Below are 15,444 nucleotides of genomic sequence, written 5' to 3'. Positions count from 1 at the left end.
CAAGTTCTTAGGCACCCAGCGAGCACTAACTTTACGTAATTTCAACGTCTCGTGAATAATGTCGTACACCGCACCATAGGAAATGTTGAATGTCTGCAATAAGGTTAGCAGGTGCACACGCCAGTCGTTCAAAATTGCTGATTCAATGGCACGGACATTCTGCGGAGTTGAAGCTGTTACTGGCCACCTGGAGCGTGGCAAATCACTAAGATTCACACGGTCCTCTTGGAAGAATGCACGCCACCTGGAGACATTGCTACAGAGTCATCCGCATATACGCCACACATGTCCCCGTGAATTTCAATACCGAACTACACTTTGCTGCTCTTCACACATGGACGATAGTAACATGCACGCCATGTTTGTTTCATAGTTCAGGCTTCTCCCACTAGAGCTGCACATGAAAACAAAATACCCTCTGTAGCGCAAACTTCAAACTATATCGTCGTGAAATTTTAACATTCCAGTTGCAATACCAGGGGGAAATTTTTTTATTGTGGGTCACTTTCCGATCCACCCTTGTAAAAGAAGAGCCATTACAGAACAGGATAGAGGCATCTGGACTTAGATCGTATGGACACATGAAGAGAATGACAGATGAAAAAATACCTTTCTAAAATTAGTTTTATTTTATTGAGTCCACCTTTTCAATGCGTTGTTTTTTTGTTGATTTGCATAAATATTTTTACATTATTGTTATGTCATAAGCGGGACCTGTTTCGCCTATTTTTAGGTATCTTCAGCTGCTGTTCCTACTACCTAAGATCAAAATAGGCAGGATTCTAGATTTTGCTTAGTAATAAAATACTTAAAATGGTTAAGCTGACATGAATTGTTTTAACTAAAAATATTTTTGTGGGTATTGTGTGTTCTGTAAAAACATCCAGCTGATGTGGATAGTTATGACTAGTAAAATGTGTTAACAAGTACCATACATAAAAACATTTAGCTTGTATACAATTGCTCAGTTCTAAAAAAGGGGCGAGTTTACAATTATTGTACATGTGATAAAAACATAATTATATGCTTTAAAAAACTTGTGATGACATAGGTTGTTTTAAGTTATATTAGTCTAATATCCAATGTGCGTGCTCTCACTGGAATCTTCATGGACCTGAGTGTCACCCTGGGAATAAAATTTGGTAGTGTTTCCATAAGATATTGCGTGATCAGTTGTCTGAATGTTGCTTTATGGTGATTAAATTATGAAATCTTCATGGACCTGAGTGTCACCTCGGGAATAAAATTAGGTAGCGTTTCCGTAAGATATTGCGTGATCTGTTGTCTGAATGTTGCTTTATGGTGATTAAATTATGCAAAATCCTGCCACCTGTCGCTGTGTGGATTAGAAGAGACGACTTCTCAAGGTGGTCGTGGCATTTGCTGTGGTCTTGTTGCGTTTTTTAAAGGTTGATATTGGTGGATTGAGAGTCTGTAATGAAAAAAAAAGTCTTAGTTGTGAAGTTTGTGTTAACTGAAGTACAGATAAATGATAGTTTTAGACATTTTGTGGATGAACAGAAGAATACTTACGCCTAAACTCTGCTGTTTTGAGAGTGCATTAAGATTTCATTTCTATATGGTATAACACATGAAAAGGTTTACGCCAGATTTTAACAAAATGTTTTTATGTTCAAACAACAACAAAATTTTAAGACATTTAGCAGTTTAATATATTGTAAATGTCGTTATACAGAGATCAACTAATTTAATTTCAAACTCAACAAATTGTCATATCGTTCTTAATTAGACGACGTAATTGTCATATCGTTCTTAATTAGACGACGTAATATATAAACGATTTATATTTAACAGGGTTTTCAAAGTTTGTTATTGATAAGTTTGTTAACGGCAAACCATAAGTGTAAGTTCTGGAACAATTTTACCAATTAACCTTGTTTAAAATAATTATGTCTGAAGATGTTCAAGAAATGAATTAAACATGTCCAATGTTTTAACTATCAAGCGATAAAATAAGGATGAGGTCCTAATATTGTATTTGCTTTTTAAGTATTGAATAGGTGGAAATCTAAGTTTTATTATTCTCCTTGTAACCCACCGTGAACCGCTCTCTGCTGCTACCAATCACAAACCTATTGTGTACCTAACATAGTGGTTCGTTTTGTACTGAAAAGGTGGAACCCTTACTGAAATTTCAACTTAAGTGGTAGTACTCGCAAGTAAAGGCGACCCATGGTGTTCCCCACATGATGGTACTGATCACAAGTAGTTTCATGGTTCTAATTCAATCATCCCTTGGTCACCCCTTTTAGTCACCTCTTAGGACAGGCAGGGGATACCGTGGGTGTATTCTTTGTATGCGTCTCCCACCCTCAGGGGCTCGAGTCTTGGTCATAGAAATTTTCACCATTAGAATTTATGCCTGCAGGGTACGTGATGTGGTGGTATACAATTTCTAGTGTACCAAAAGCCTGGATTTAATTCCAAATCGCTCTATAGTGTTCATAAGGAGTGAGGGCAAACTATGCTACTACTGATGGCAATTTGTCCATCGGGGATGGGGACGTTAATGTGGTGGTTACTGTTTTGAGAGAGAGCGAGAGAGAAGGCTTAATTTCAGATTGTTTAGTTCACCTGTAGCATTGCACCCTCAAACTAGACATAATAACTAAGCTTGTGACAAGCTACTTCACCGTTCTGAATAAGTGCATAATTATGACTCTGAAACCATTCAAAAATACCCAGAAGTGCAAGCACAGATACTTTAAATTCCTTCAGGAGAAATATGCTCACAGTGAAAAGACAGACATACATTTTTCCCGTGCCTGTATTAACCCGCTGGGGTTCCTGGCTCGATTAAACTATCTATATAGAAGAATCCAAGCAGTAATGAGCAGAAGGCTATATTGTGTGAAACTACCAATGCTAAGAAACAATGAACCTCTGTACCTCAATTTGTTACAGTACTAGAAGGATCACACTACCCCAAGTGCTCACAAACTCACCCCTAAATTAGACATTATAGTTTGAGGGTTCGATTTAATCAAAAGGGTTTGGGAGAAAAGACAGCTGTTGCCCTGAACCAGCTTTCACGAGAGAGGTAAGACAGACAGGAGAGAAAAATCATGATCTGGAAAGAAAATGCAGAGAAAAACTGAAGAAAAAAAAAAATGATCAAAGTGGACCCAGCCAAGAAAATATTTCAATCAACTGCAGCACTCTTTTACCTTCTGAATGTGCTATGGAATGAAGTGAATTCTACTCTTGTGGACAATGTGATAAGCATACCTATTCTTGCCAGCATATCCATGAACTGTTTCTTCCAGAGCTATATGGTGTTGCAAAATGCAGTGAGAGTATATGTGGGAGAGGAGAAGAAGGAAGACATTGTTAGTGAAGTTTTGGGAGGTTTGATAGAAATCCACAGTGAATTTGTATCCAAGTGTTTGCAAGCATTATGTTTACCAACATCTAATGTGGACAGTGGAAGCTTCTCTGCTTACACAAAATTACTGTCTGTCACACAACCCTGCATGCTGCTAATGTTGAAACCATGTTTGGTTTGTACTTTGGAGACAAGTAATTCAAAACTTAAAGAAGTACGTATGAATTCATATTACAGGGCAGACTCACCTAACTTCATTTCGAGGTATCAGTGATCTGTATCTTTTTTTTTTTTAGCTACTATTTTTTTTTTTTTTACATTTTGTATTTTTTTGTTGTTCTATTGTTTTACAATTTACTTTACGTTGCACCGACATAGATGTCTTGTGTATAAGCAAACTCACCTGTTGATATGACATAAGGATGTTTTGCCACAAGATGTAAAGACTTAACTTTTCCAAACTCTAATACTAAAGGTTGGCCAGAATAGTGAGGCACCAAAATGTACGTAGTGCAAACTATGTTAGCAGGGAGGAGGAAGAAGAAGAAGAAGAAGAAGAAGAAGAAGAAGAAGAAGAAGAAGAAGAAGAAGAAGAAGAAGAAGAAGAAGAAGAAGAAGAAGAAGAAGAAGAAGAAGACGAAGAAGAAGAAGAAGAAGAAGAAGAAGAAGAGTGGGGGTATGCCAAAGTGTTGACACAGAGAGTAACACAGCTAACACCGGAGTGATGTTACCAGCCGGACAACTTTCTACAGACTGAACTGACATGCTTGTGGGGACTGTGATGGATGAGCCCATTCCACAGACCGAAACTAAGCCCGCACACAATTGCCACAACTTCTCGGCAGAGATCTACCAGTACTCGACCTCCCTCGATGTGACTTGTGAACAAACTCTGAAACTACAATGAGCATTGAACTCTGATCTCCAATTTGCTTTTAACTTGAGTCATGATGCTCATGTAACTCCTAGCTACACAGCTCTTTCCTGGCCAAAACCCGACAGATGATGAAAGTCTCATATACTTATGTTGATATAACGAACTCCGAATGAAAATCTTCCTCAATACATTTTTTCAAAATTTAATTTCCTGTCCTCATTCGATAATTGTAAAACTACATCTGGCACTTCCTCATTCGATAATTGTAAAACTACATCTGGCACTTTCATATCAACCACTCTTCTACGTACAGTAGATCCTTCATTGTGACCGAGTCCCAACTTCGGAATTCATTTCCATTCATTTCAGGATCTCTAAGACCATCTCAAAATTTAAGACTGGATGCAGCTGAATACTGCTGAATGTTTCATGTGACTAGTGACATTTGATAGGTTGTGTGATTGTGATATGTACGGTAGTAATATTTTCATTTGAACCGTCCAACTAAAGCATAGGCCTACTGTAAATGAAATGGTGTATGGCACTATACTCCGCACGGCTCTACTTCAAAATTGACGTTTTGTCCGATTTTGGCTCTGTCTGGTGGTTATGCGCTGAAGCACAGACATCCACCCAATCCCTAACTGCCAATCATATCGATTTATATCGACAGAGCATGATCTCGAAACCTAGTTGCCAAGTCTAATATTTACATTCACCACGTGGTTAACCAATCTCGCTCAGCGTGTATGGTATTCGGTACTGTTTGCGATCTTTTGCATTTTCCTTTCAGTAATTAGTGTGTTTCTCATATTAGTCTTTATCTCTCTAGTATAGTAGAGTATAGCGTAGTTTACAGTTTAGCACAGCATAAGTTAGTACAATATAGGTTTAATTATTAAATAGCTGTAGTTTTATTTACGTCCGTGTATCAGTGTACTGTCGCCGTTTCTACCATCAAGGTAATTTGCCTCAGACTAGTCAGCCGATCCCAGGTGTGCTCACTCCAAATTATGATAAAATAATGCCCTAAAATATATACACCCTGGATTTTGATGGGGAACATATAACTAAATACGGACACGGTGAGGTCAATTAAGAACTAAAAATAAAGCAAGGCGATGCATGACGTCAGTTTTGGAGGAAAATCTGTTTATTAAAATAAACAAGATATATATTTACAAAATAGCAAATTTACAGTGTATGCTGACACACATACTTAACATATCAAATGAAATAGTTTCATTAATTTTAACACATGGGCTTGCGTGCTCACACCACGCTCCTGGCTTACTTTATGTTAACACTTTTAACTGTAGATGAGTAGACATTCCCCATTTCTGCACATTTGACATTGCAGCGGGGTCCCTAACCTTAAGAAATGTGATTTAATGCGCAAAAAGGGGTGGGGTCGGGGGGGGGGGGGTACAAAACTAACCTAACTGTACAATATATAACACACTGAGTGGTAAATCATCCTACGCACAAAATATATATATCTCGAGTCATGAGCAATCTCATGAGCACAACAAAAAATGTGGATTGGAACCACACAAAAATCAAAATCAAATAAATGGCAAAATATATACATTCAAAGAAACAAAAACATGATATCATATTTTCCAGGACTCACCAAGAAAAGCATGCGACATTCACACAACTCGCGTCCATTAAAAGCCTCAATGGAAATAAAAGGAAACATAATTACACTTTAAGCATCACTTCCTATTCAACGTAGGATCCTGAAATTAATTACATGACACAAAATCAATAAACTGGTGAACTTTACAATATCACACTCAAATCAACATGGATTCCTGAACTGAAATAATGTGACACAAATTCCTCAGCGCGGTTATATCATAAAAGAAAGTCCGAAACAAATGTCGGATATAACTCTCTTGTCAACTGCAACCACCATAGAGATATGGACAGAAACAATAAAATCACGAAGTATAGGCCGCCCAAATAAAACTCTCCTTGGTAGACAACATATCACCCTCGCCAACACATGGCGGAATGACTCAAAGTGGAGATTCACCGTCTCCCCAAACAAAGCAGCAAATACCAAAACCACAGGGTCCAACTCTTTACACACGCTGCTCAACAGTCTGCCCGAGGCAAGTCGCATAATCAAGAAAATGCGGGCCTTTCAGATGAGGAACGCGTCTTCTTACTCAAAATCACACAAATAATATCTCATGTCCTAAAGTTGCCTAAAACTGAAGAAACATGAAGGACGTCGTCTAAGATTCGCTCAACCGCGCTGGTCACGAATCAAAGCACTCGTGCTCAAAGTTAAACATAAATAATAAAGTGGATAACTCTGTAATAAATACGATAAACTGATACTAAGAAACTGCCACATTGACAATCAATCATGTCTGAACACTGTAAAGTTACCGAAATATCTCAATCCTACTTCGTGAGAAACTCTTATTACTAATAATGATAATGATAATAATAATAATAATAATAATAATAATAATAATAATAATAATAATAATAATAATAATAATAATAATAATAATAATAAAAAATTGGTAATAATAATGAATTTTACAGAAATTTTATTCTAATATTCGGAGCTTGAAATACGAAACAGCATTCGTGGAACTCTTGAATCAATTATTAATTGAAGGCCCCCCCGGAAGAAGGGTCTAAGCCACATTTTTCAGCAAGTTGAGTTTTTTGCGCAATAAGGGTCTATATCATCTCAGGTTATTGCATGCGAACTATGATAGTCATACCTTTAACAGAAATAGGTCATTTGTCTGTTAAAAAACTTCTTTGCCTGGAAGAAGGGTCTATGCCACTCATTCAAGATGGCTGCCAGTGTGCTGAATCTTTCGTCCAACGAGTTAAAAAACTTGAATAAAACCAGAAAAACTAAGATAAATATGGATAACTGGAAGGATAATGAACATAAAAAAGGAAATGAAATAGGGGTGAGGCTTATACACCAACGAAAGGCGTTATAAAAGAAGCAAAAACAAGGCCACAACAGGCGAGTGGAATAAGGGTCTATAATAAATGGGTTATGTTGTGCTAAGGAAGGTCCTTAGAATAAATTTGGTCATTGTTTAATATATAATGCATTATACAAACCATTCATTTAATTATCATTACGGTAAAATGGTATAGGGTATAACATTATAATAATTTTCTGCTTCTTCGTTGTTTCAGGGCCGTGTGTATGATCCAGAGTTCTGTAACAAGAATGGGTGTATTCAGCTCACTGACTGTGAAAAGGAGTAGTGTACAGAATACTATACCATGGACCTTAATAAGCAGTCTTTGTTTCTTGTGAATAAGTGCCTCAAAATCTCTGAACCGGAAAGGAGGTGTAATCAGAGAACAGGTGCCACTTCACATCGGAAACATTCTTTTGAATACCACGTTCCAGCAAAAGGCAGTGACAGTAGTTCACTGCAGGTTTGTAAAATAACTTTTTCAGACATGTTAGTCTGTCTGTCCAGAGTTCTGACTTCAAAGACGCGAAATATTGGTCAAAGACCCTAAATTCAAGGTTACTGAAGCAATGTGACTGAAGTTTTCTGAAGATGACCCCACATCTGTGTTTATGGGAAGATGCCACAATTTGATTGTTCCTCGAGAAAGATATACCTTAGTTAAAGGTGTCAAGAACAGATGGAATCAACCACTCTTCCTGCCACAACTCTACAGCTCAACGCTGCCCATTAAGAAAGAAAAAAGAATGACCTACTGAAGATGTGTGACTATATGTCTCAAGAATTCAGAGGATTCTATAGTGATTTAATGTGATTCATCTCCAAATAAGTAACACTGTATTGAACTGTGAAAATGTGGTTTAGACCCTTATTCCATGATTTTAAGATGAGAAATGGCTTTTTTACTATATTAATAAGGTTAATTTGTGATCGTTCGGTTTTCAAGTGGTCTTTAAGCATTCTGATTTATTTCAAAATATATATTTTTCATTTTCTCATTATTCAGACGTTTTTTCTGTTTCCTGAACATTTTAGTTTTATGGCATAGACCGTTATTCCAGGGGGACCTTCAATTTACAACCTAGATATACAAAATAGTCGTGAAGATGACGCTAACAAATTCGTGGATCCTCACTCCACTGTCTTACACACTCTCATTAACACATCATGCAATAAATCCCAGAAAACATGACGGCATGTTTCCGTACACTTTGAGCTCCCATTAATAATACTTTAATCTAGTCCTTCCTGACTTTAATTTGAATCCTTATTTACAATTACAATTAAGCCCCGAGTCGTACACTGCGTCTCAAATCTCAAAGCAAAAGAAATCAAATACATATATGAGGCTAAAATAAGAAACTGACTCATAAAAGAAATGACGCTAACCACTCAGCTAAATAAATCAGAATAAATGTAAGAAAGAAAGCTGTGACCTCATGCAAACGGTCCATATTTACGCTACTATTATATTTACATTAACAAGCTTCCTATCATTTACTTTAAATAGGACGTAGTCCTTCCACATCTACTGAAATTAAATATCAAAACTAACCTATCCCCTTTTGCAACATTAAACACGTTCACACTCACATAATTACATTGAAAACTCTGTACTCATCTGTTTTGTTGACTTATCGCTGCCAGTCTTCAGTAAACAGCTGACCCCATCTTGTTTTTAGAAAGTCATATCGATGATGATGCTGCCTTCAGAAAAGATTTGGACCAGTCTTTTTGTCTCCATCGAGGGTAGAAAGGTGATGTCATATTTTCCGTTGCTGCTTCTGCTTCCGGATGTTGTCTAAAACATCCCCTCGTTCACGATGTAGAAACTAGGTCAAGATCAACCTGCTGGTTACTAGAATACTACATCCGGGGTAATTTCCAATGACCGTGAAACCAGTTCCCATTCAGTAGCGGAACCGCTTCTCTTAACTAATCCCGTAACTAGGTCAAATATTTCCCATTTATAAAAGGCTGGACTGGAAATTGTAAAGCTTATGCCCTCGGAAACTATTTACACAGGCAGGCTACTATGCACTTTGAAATGATTAAATGGAACTGTTCTCTCCCTTTGGTAATCTTAAGTTAAATGCCATTTTCCCAGTATTAGAAAACTTAAATAGATTAAATGCAGACTGAGCGTCTTCCAACAAAATTTTACAAGTCCCCAAACGATCACTCGCGTGAATAAAAACTTCATCTTACGATGTTACCTGCACAGAATCTCGCCGCATAATAGGGTAACTAACTGACGCGGTCATCGTTTTTATGAACTCGTCTTCGAAGACGCCGTCGTATCCTCGATTGTGGGGCCATCTCTTCCCTAGACCAATGCCAAGCCATATCGACGGTGGTTCTATCGTTTCATTGGCTCCACACATAGCGTACCTGACGCTTACTTCAAACATCTCTCGTAGGTGACCCTAGCCTCTCACCGGGCATCGGAAATGTTGTCCGTTGGAGTTCTATTGTTTCCCTGTTCTGCTTTGTGTATGACATGTCGAAATTCCACCTTCCAAACTTAGCTGGCGAGCAAACAAACCCGAGCTCCAAGCTCCCTGCAGAAATTGTGACATGTGCTGTGGAATATAATGTTTCCCGCCAGTTACTAGCACTTAATAAAATGAAATATTCTCTGTATATTTGAATAAATGACTGATTAATTAAATGAGCACTTCAATAAGGGCTCAGTACTTAGTTCGTTGTGTTTACCATGTCTCAGTGTAGTTCGAGAAAGACAAGTGGTAAGAAATCGAGAGGTGTGGGACAAGACACACTCTTGAGAAGCCAGGCCCGTGAAATTGTGTCCAACATGCGTGAGTACTTTGAGAAAGAAGAGGAGAATGGTGCTACATTGCTTCCTTAAGCACAAGCAGTATAGAGAACTACCAACACTACCAAAGTAAGTAAATACACAGTAGTGGTGGTTAGAAAGGAGAAATACCACGCTGAGGAACAATCTCCTGGATCCTCTATGTTTTAAACGCCGGCTAAGGAAAGGAATCAGACCAAACCAGTGAGGAACTTGGACAGTTTCCAGAAAGATGCCATTCGTCGGCATTTTCATGACTACTGCCACAGAAAAGACCACCCTACTCTTGCGAAACTATGCGAGTCTCTGAAGGAAAGCGAACTATTTAATGGAAGCAAGACTTCACTGAATGTTGTGGTAAACGAACTGGGATTCTGTTACAAGAAATTAAATGGTCGGCGAGTATTAATGGAGAGAAGTGATATTGTGATGTGGCGCTGCCGGTTTTTAAGGGACGTTATGAAGGAAAATTTTGATTCGATTGTGTGGTTAGATGAAACATGGATTAATGCAAACCATACCATAGGAAAAGGCTGGACAGATGATTCTGTGGAAGGTACAATGGCAGTGCCCATTGGAAAGGGGGGAAGAATTATTGTGCTACATGCCAGTACCACAAACGGATTTATACTGAACTCTCTATAGGTTCTGAGGTCTAAGAAGACTGGTGATTACCATGAGGAGATGAATAGTGTTAATTTTCAGAACTGGTTTGAATACCCATTATGGAATAACCTGTCTGAAAATTGTACGATAATAATGGACAACGCCCCATACCATTTCGTAATTCAGGACAAAGCTCCGACAATGGCAGCAAAGAAGTCGATTCTTGCTGAGTGGTTAAGGAAGCACAACATTCCTGTGCGGGACAACACGAAGAAAGGTGAACTGTTGTGGCTTGTGAAAGAAAATAAGCCACAATTTCCAGTGAATGTCATAGAGGAAATTGCAAGACATCATGGACATAAAGTTATTCGACTTCCACCTTACCATTGCCATTTCAATGCAATAGAGAAAATTTGGGCTCAGATTAAGGGTTATGTTGCAACCAAAATTAAGCTGTTTACTGTACCCAAGGTGGAAAACCTGTTAGCCGAAGCTGTGGCGAATGTCAGTGCCGATGACTGGGGGAAAGTTGTGCGCAGTACACAAAGATTAATACGTGAGGCGTGAGAAAATGAAGATATACTGGAGAACTCCGTCGAAAGTTTCATAATATCTTTGGGAACTGGTGACAGTGACAGTGATTCATTGTTGGAGGGTTCCAGTGACTCTGAGATCAGTGGAGTGTTCCCTTTGTAGGCCATAACCTCCTTCCTGCGCCAGCCATTAGCGGTGAGTGATGTGTTATTTCTACATTCCCTTTTTTTTCCTAATAACATATTCTTTTATTAGTGTCAGATGTTGTTAGTAAGTGTAGTTTTTATGAATTTGTTTTCAGTCCATATTCATTAGTTTTTCTGAGTACGATATTAAATTTTACTAGGGCTGTTTACCACGGTCGTACTGCATCAGCTGTTCTCGTGGGTGTAGCGTGCTGGCAACAGAGGAAAGGCGATGCTCATTTGTTTTGTGAAACTTCAATTTAGAAGTAAGGCCGTGCGAAGTATAAAGTGCCGAGGATATGTTCGGCTCACCAGATGCAGGTCTTTCGATTTGACGCCCGTAGGCGACCTGCACGTCGTGATGAGGATGATATGATGATGAAGATGACACATACACCTATCCCCCATGCCAGTGGAATTAACCAAGGATGGTTAAAATTCCCGACCCTGCCGGGAATCGAACCCGGGGCCCTTGTGACCAAAGGCCAGCACGTTAACCATTTAGCCATGGAGCCGGACTGCATACTGTATATATTATTTGATTATTATTATTATTATTATTATTATTATTATTATTATTATTATTTTATTGTTATAGTGTATGTCTGCATAATATTCAGGTTTTAGCTCAAGTAATATCACTGTTTAGTGCCATACTTCGTTTCCCTTTTAGTTGTCGTGTGTTTTACGAATTCAGTATAAATATCACTGCTTATTGTCATACTTTTTTTCCCTTTACATTATTATGTACTATGTTCTGATAATGACTGGCTGATGTATTTAGTTTGTATTTTACTCGTTTTTCATTATGATGTACTTTTTATTTTTGCTAATATGCTTTGGATTTATTTTCTTTTGTTTGTTGACGTTTGCTTTGCTTTTCTCATTCTGTGTTCTCCGAATCTATTATTCAGCTCCGTTATCATTTGTTTTGTAACAAGATGTATATTTTATTTTCCTGTAATGTACATGGTTAGGTGCAAGAGATGACTGTGAGCCATACTTTTGCCACTATTAAAGGCATTAATAAATACTATTCTTTGAAGAACATAAATGATGTGAAACACAGCACAGAGATAAGCTGTATGCAATTCTGAGCACTACCTTATCCACAGGGAAAGAACATAGGCAGGCTTTATGTCAAGCATAAAACCCTGCTTCTTTAAGTTTGCTTTCTTTTCATACTTCACATGAAATTATAACAGAAGGAAAACCATGAAGGAAACAAGGATTTGAATCTGTAACGCAATTGCTCTGGCCACAAATAAAAATTTCCCACACTGTTCTCGGTTCTTCTATGTAAAAATGTCAGCATCTCAACAGAGCATACCTCTGTCACCTGGTACTGGCAAACCCTACATGAAGCATGCAGATCTTGGACATATACCTTAATGAATTAAACACTCATTATTTTTTTCACAGAATGCTTTACTCCCAATGGAAGATGGTACAAAACACTCTGACTCCATATTAAAGGTACAACAACTAGTTCAGGCTTCATTTGAATCTTGTCAAAATCATGTCAATTAAATCTTACATAACAGGAGCTGATGAAATTCCCATTTCATTTGTTATCAATGTTACTGATAAAATATGTCAATTATGATATATTTATGTAATACACATCTTACTTAAGGCAACTTCCCAGCAAAGTTAAAGCACACACCCATTATTCCAGTTCTAAAAAAATCTTGCTAGTAATGACCCTATGATACTATGTGGGCAATGGACAAATAAGAAAAGATAATATTTACTCCTTAGGTTTCAGCAGTGGATTTTATATTATACATAAAACATATTTTTAGGAAAGTTACAGAAATTTCACATGGGTCCTTCACACCTCAAAAAGAGATGAAAGGATTTGTATAAAATAAGTTGACTTAACTATCTGGTGTCCACAGGGATCTGGACTTGGATAGCTTTTATTTTTAAAGTTATTCTAAAGTTACATTGAAGTACGTATGTAAAGTATGTAAGTAAGTAAAGTTTTGTCTTAATTGGACGTAAAATATATAGTATTGATTAGGAGGATTAAAATTAGTTTTGTACAATTTTGTAAGAAGTTCAACCATTAATACAGATTTAACAGGAGATTCATAGTCTGTAACAGAATAGGGCAGTCGCCTTGCCATTACACTTCTCATAGGAGCAGGTTTATTATAATTCTTGTATAAGGGATTTCATAATCTCCACTTTCTAATCCATAGCACTAGTTTGTATTGTGTAAGTCTAGGCTTCAATTGGTTAGTACAGGCGATTCACAACCTAGTGCCATGCATGCTCCATCAGGCCGACCTCCACAGCCGCCTGACAGACAACGCCGGGCTCGGCTTGGCCTGGCATCTAGCAGTTCACTAACAAATCAAGCAGTCTCGAGGCCAAACTGTAAAACACCATTTGTTGGTTACAATTGAGGGGATTATATGAACATGTCAGATGCGAGATAGCAGTGATGTGACACACTAGAGAGCAGGAGTATTTCTTGTCGAGACATATCATTTAAAAGAAGAAGTCGTATAGAAATTATTTACGTAACTTTTACAGTCATTATCCAGAGGCTCCTTGGCCATCGAAAAGTACTGTAATGCAATTGTTTAAGAAGTAGAGAGAAACAGGCTCTGTTTCCAGTAGGAAGAAGTGGCGTCCTTAAACAAGCTCTCATGGAAGAACGGCTTCAAGATATCCGAGTGAGGATGGAACCGAGTACGAAAAAATTGATCCGGCGACTTTTCCAAGAATGTGACGTGTATAGGTTCTGCCTGTTAAGGCCTTAAAATGATAAAGTTACAATGAGCCAGATGTACACTCTAAGTTTTGCAGGTGGATTTTACAATCCGTACACAACAGAATTGTGGATCCCACACTTCTTTTTCATGAGTGCTGATGCTTGGTTTCATCTGAGTGGTTACGTAAACAGTCAAAATAGTTGATATTAGGACAGTGAAAATCCTCATGCAGTTCACAAAGTTCCATTGCACGATCTGTTCATGAGATTTTTGATAAACCTGTGGACTTGGCCCCCTCGTTCCCTGACTTAATGATTTGGGATTTTTATCTTTGGGCTAACTTAAAAAAAGAAAGTGTATACGAATAACCTGTATACACGTCAGGCTCTTGAGGGAGAGATAACAAACATTAGACAGAATATAACCGAAGATGAACTGCAATGTGTTTTTCAAAACAACTACGCTGCTCAACTCATGCCCGCTACGAGATGGTGATCACTTTCAACATATCCTGTGAAAGCACCTAAGAATAAATTTCCAATACAATTGATTTCAGTCAGGTAGCTATTGCTGATGGCTCCCCTTACGCACTGCTTCAGCAAGGCTGCCCGCATTGTCTGCATGGCAGCGGAGGCTGGACCCAGTGGAGAATGCATAGCACTAGGTTCTGAACACATTGTGAGTTAAGAGCTTTTGAGATAATGCTGCAGAATTTACACATAAAATGTAACACTTCTAATCAGCAAATCACATAATGCAGTGCATGTAGTAATAAATACGTAAAATCAATAAAATGTAGCCTCAAATTCTAAAATAAATAGCAGCAAATATGGTTTAAAAGCAGGATTGGTATAGTGTAATACTGACGACCTTAAAATATCTTTGACTACGAGTATGCAATCCACCAAATGAACTTTATCTTGAATTTAATTAGCTCCTACAGTAAAGAGAACGGTCTGTTAATTAATCAAAACAATATGCAATCGATCATAACAGGACAACCAAGCCTTTAAAAGCACTAAACGTCATGTCTTTGCTTCTTCCGATGTTCTGTAGTGAAATCATACAGCTTCAAAAGCCTGTACAAAATATAGAAGGCATCCTAAATAACACGCTTAACTGGAATGCGTATGCATTACTTTATCACCTAAAAATTGGATAAGCCATTTTCCAAATTAAGTAAGTTACTGTAGGGGTGTGATTTTGTGTGCAAGTGGAATCATTTGGACCTACCACCAGAATAAGTGCCCTAAGAGTTGAAAGAAGATTCTATCCTAACAAATTTCAGGAAGGGATGTTTAAAAGATTAAGGTACAACTACACCCAAGATATCTGCAGTCAGAGTTTGGATTTTAAATTCTGATCTCCAAAAGTTACAACTTC

General features: G+C 37.8%; 1 protein-coding gene across 2 annotated transcripts in view; it reads right to left on the bottom strand.

Moving 5' to 3' along the window:
• dop (microtubule-associated serine/threonine (MAST) protein kinase dop) overlaps positions 1-15,444 on the bottom strand; it is a 578,024-nt gene that overhangs the window by 289,294 nt on the left and 273,286 nt on the right. The gene's annotated exons all lie outside the window — the stretch shown is intronic.

The sequence above is a fragment of the Anabrus simplex genome, chromosome 2, assembly GCF_040414725.1.
Source record: "Anabrus simplex isolate iqAnaSimp1 chromosome 2, ASM4041472v1, whole genome shotgun sequence".
Lineage (NCBI taxonomy): Eukaryota > Metazoa > Arthropoda > Insecta > Orthoptera > Tettigoniidae > Anabrus > Anabrus simplex.
This window is presented reverse-complemented; position numbering and strand designations above follow the sequence as displayed.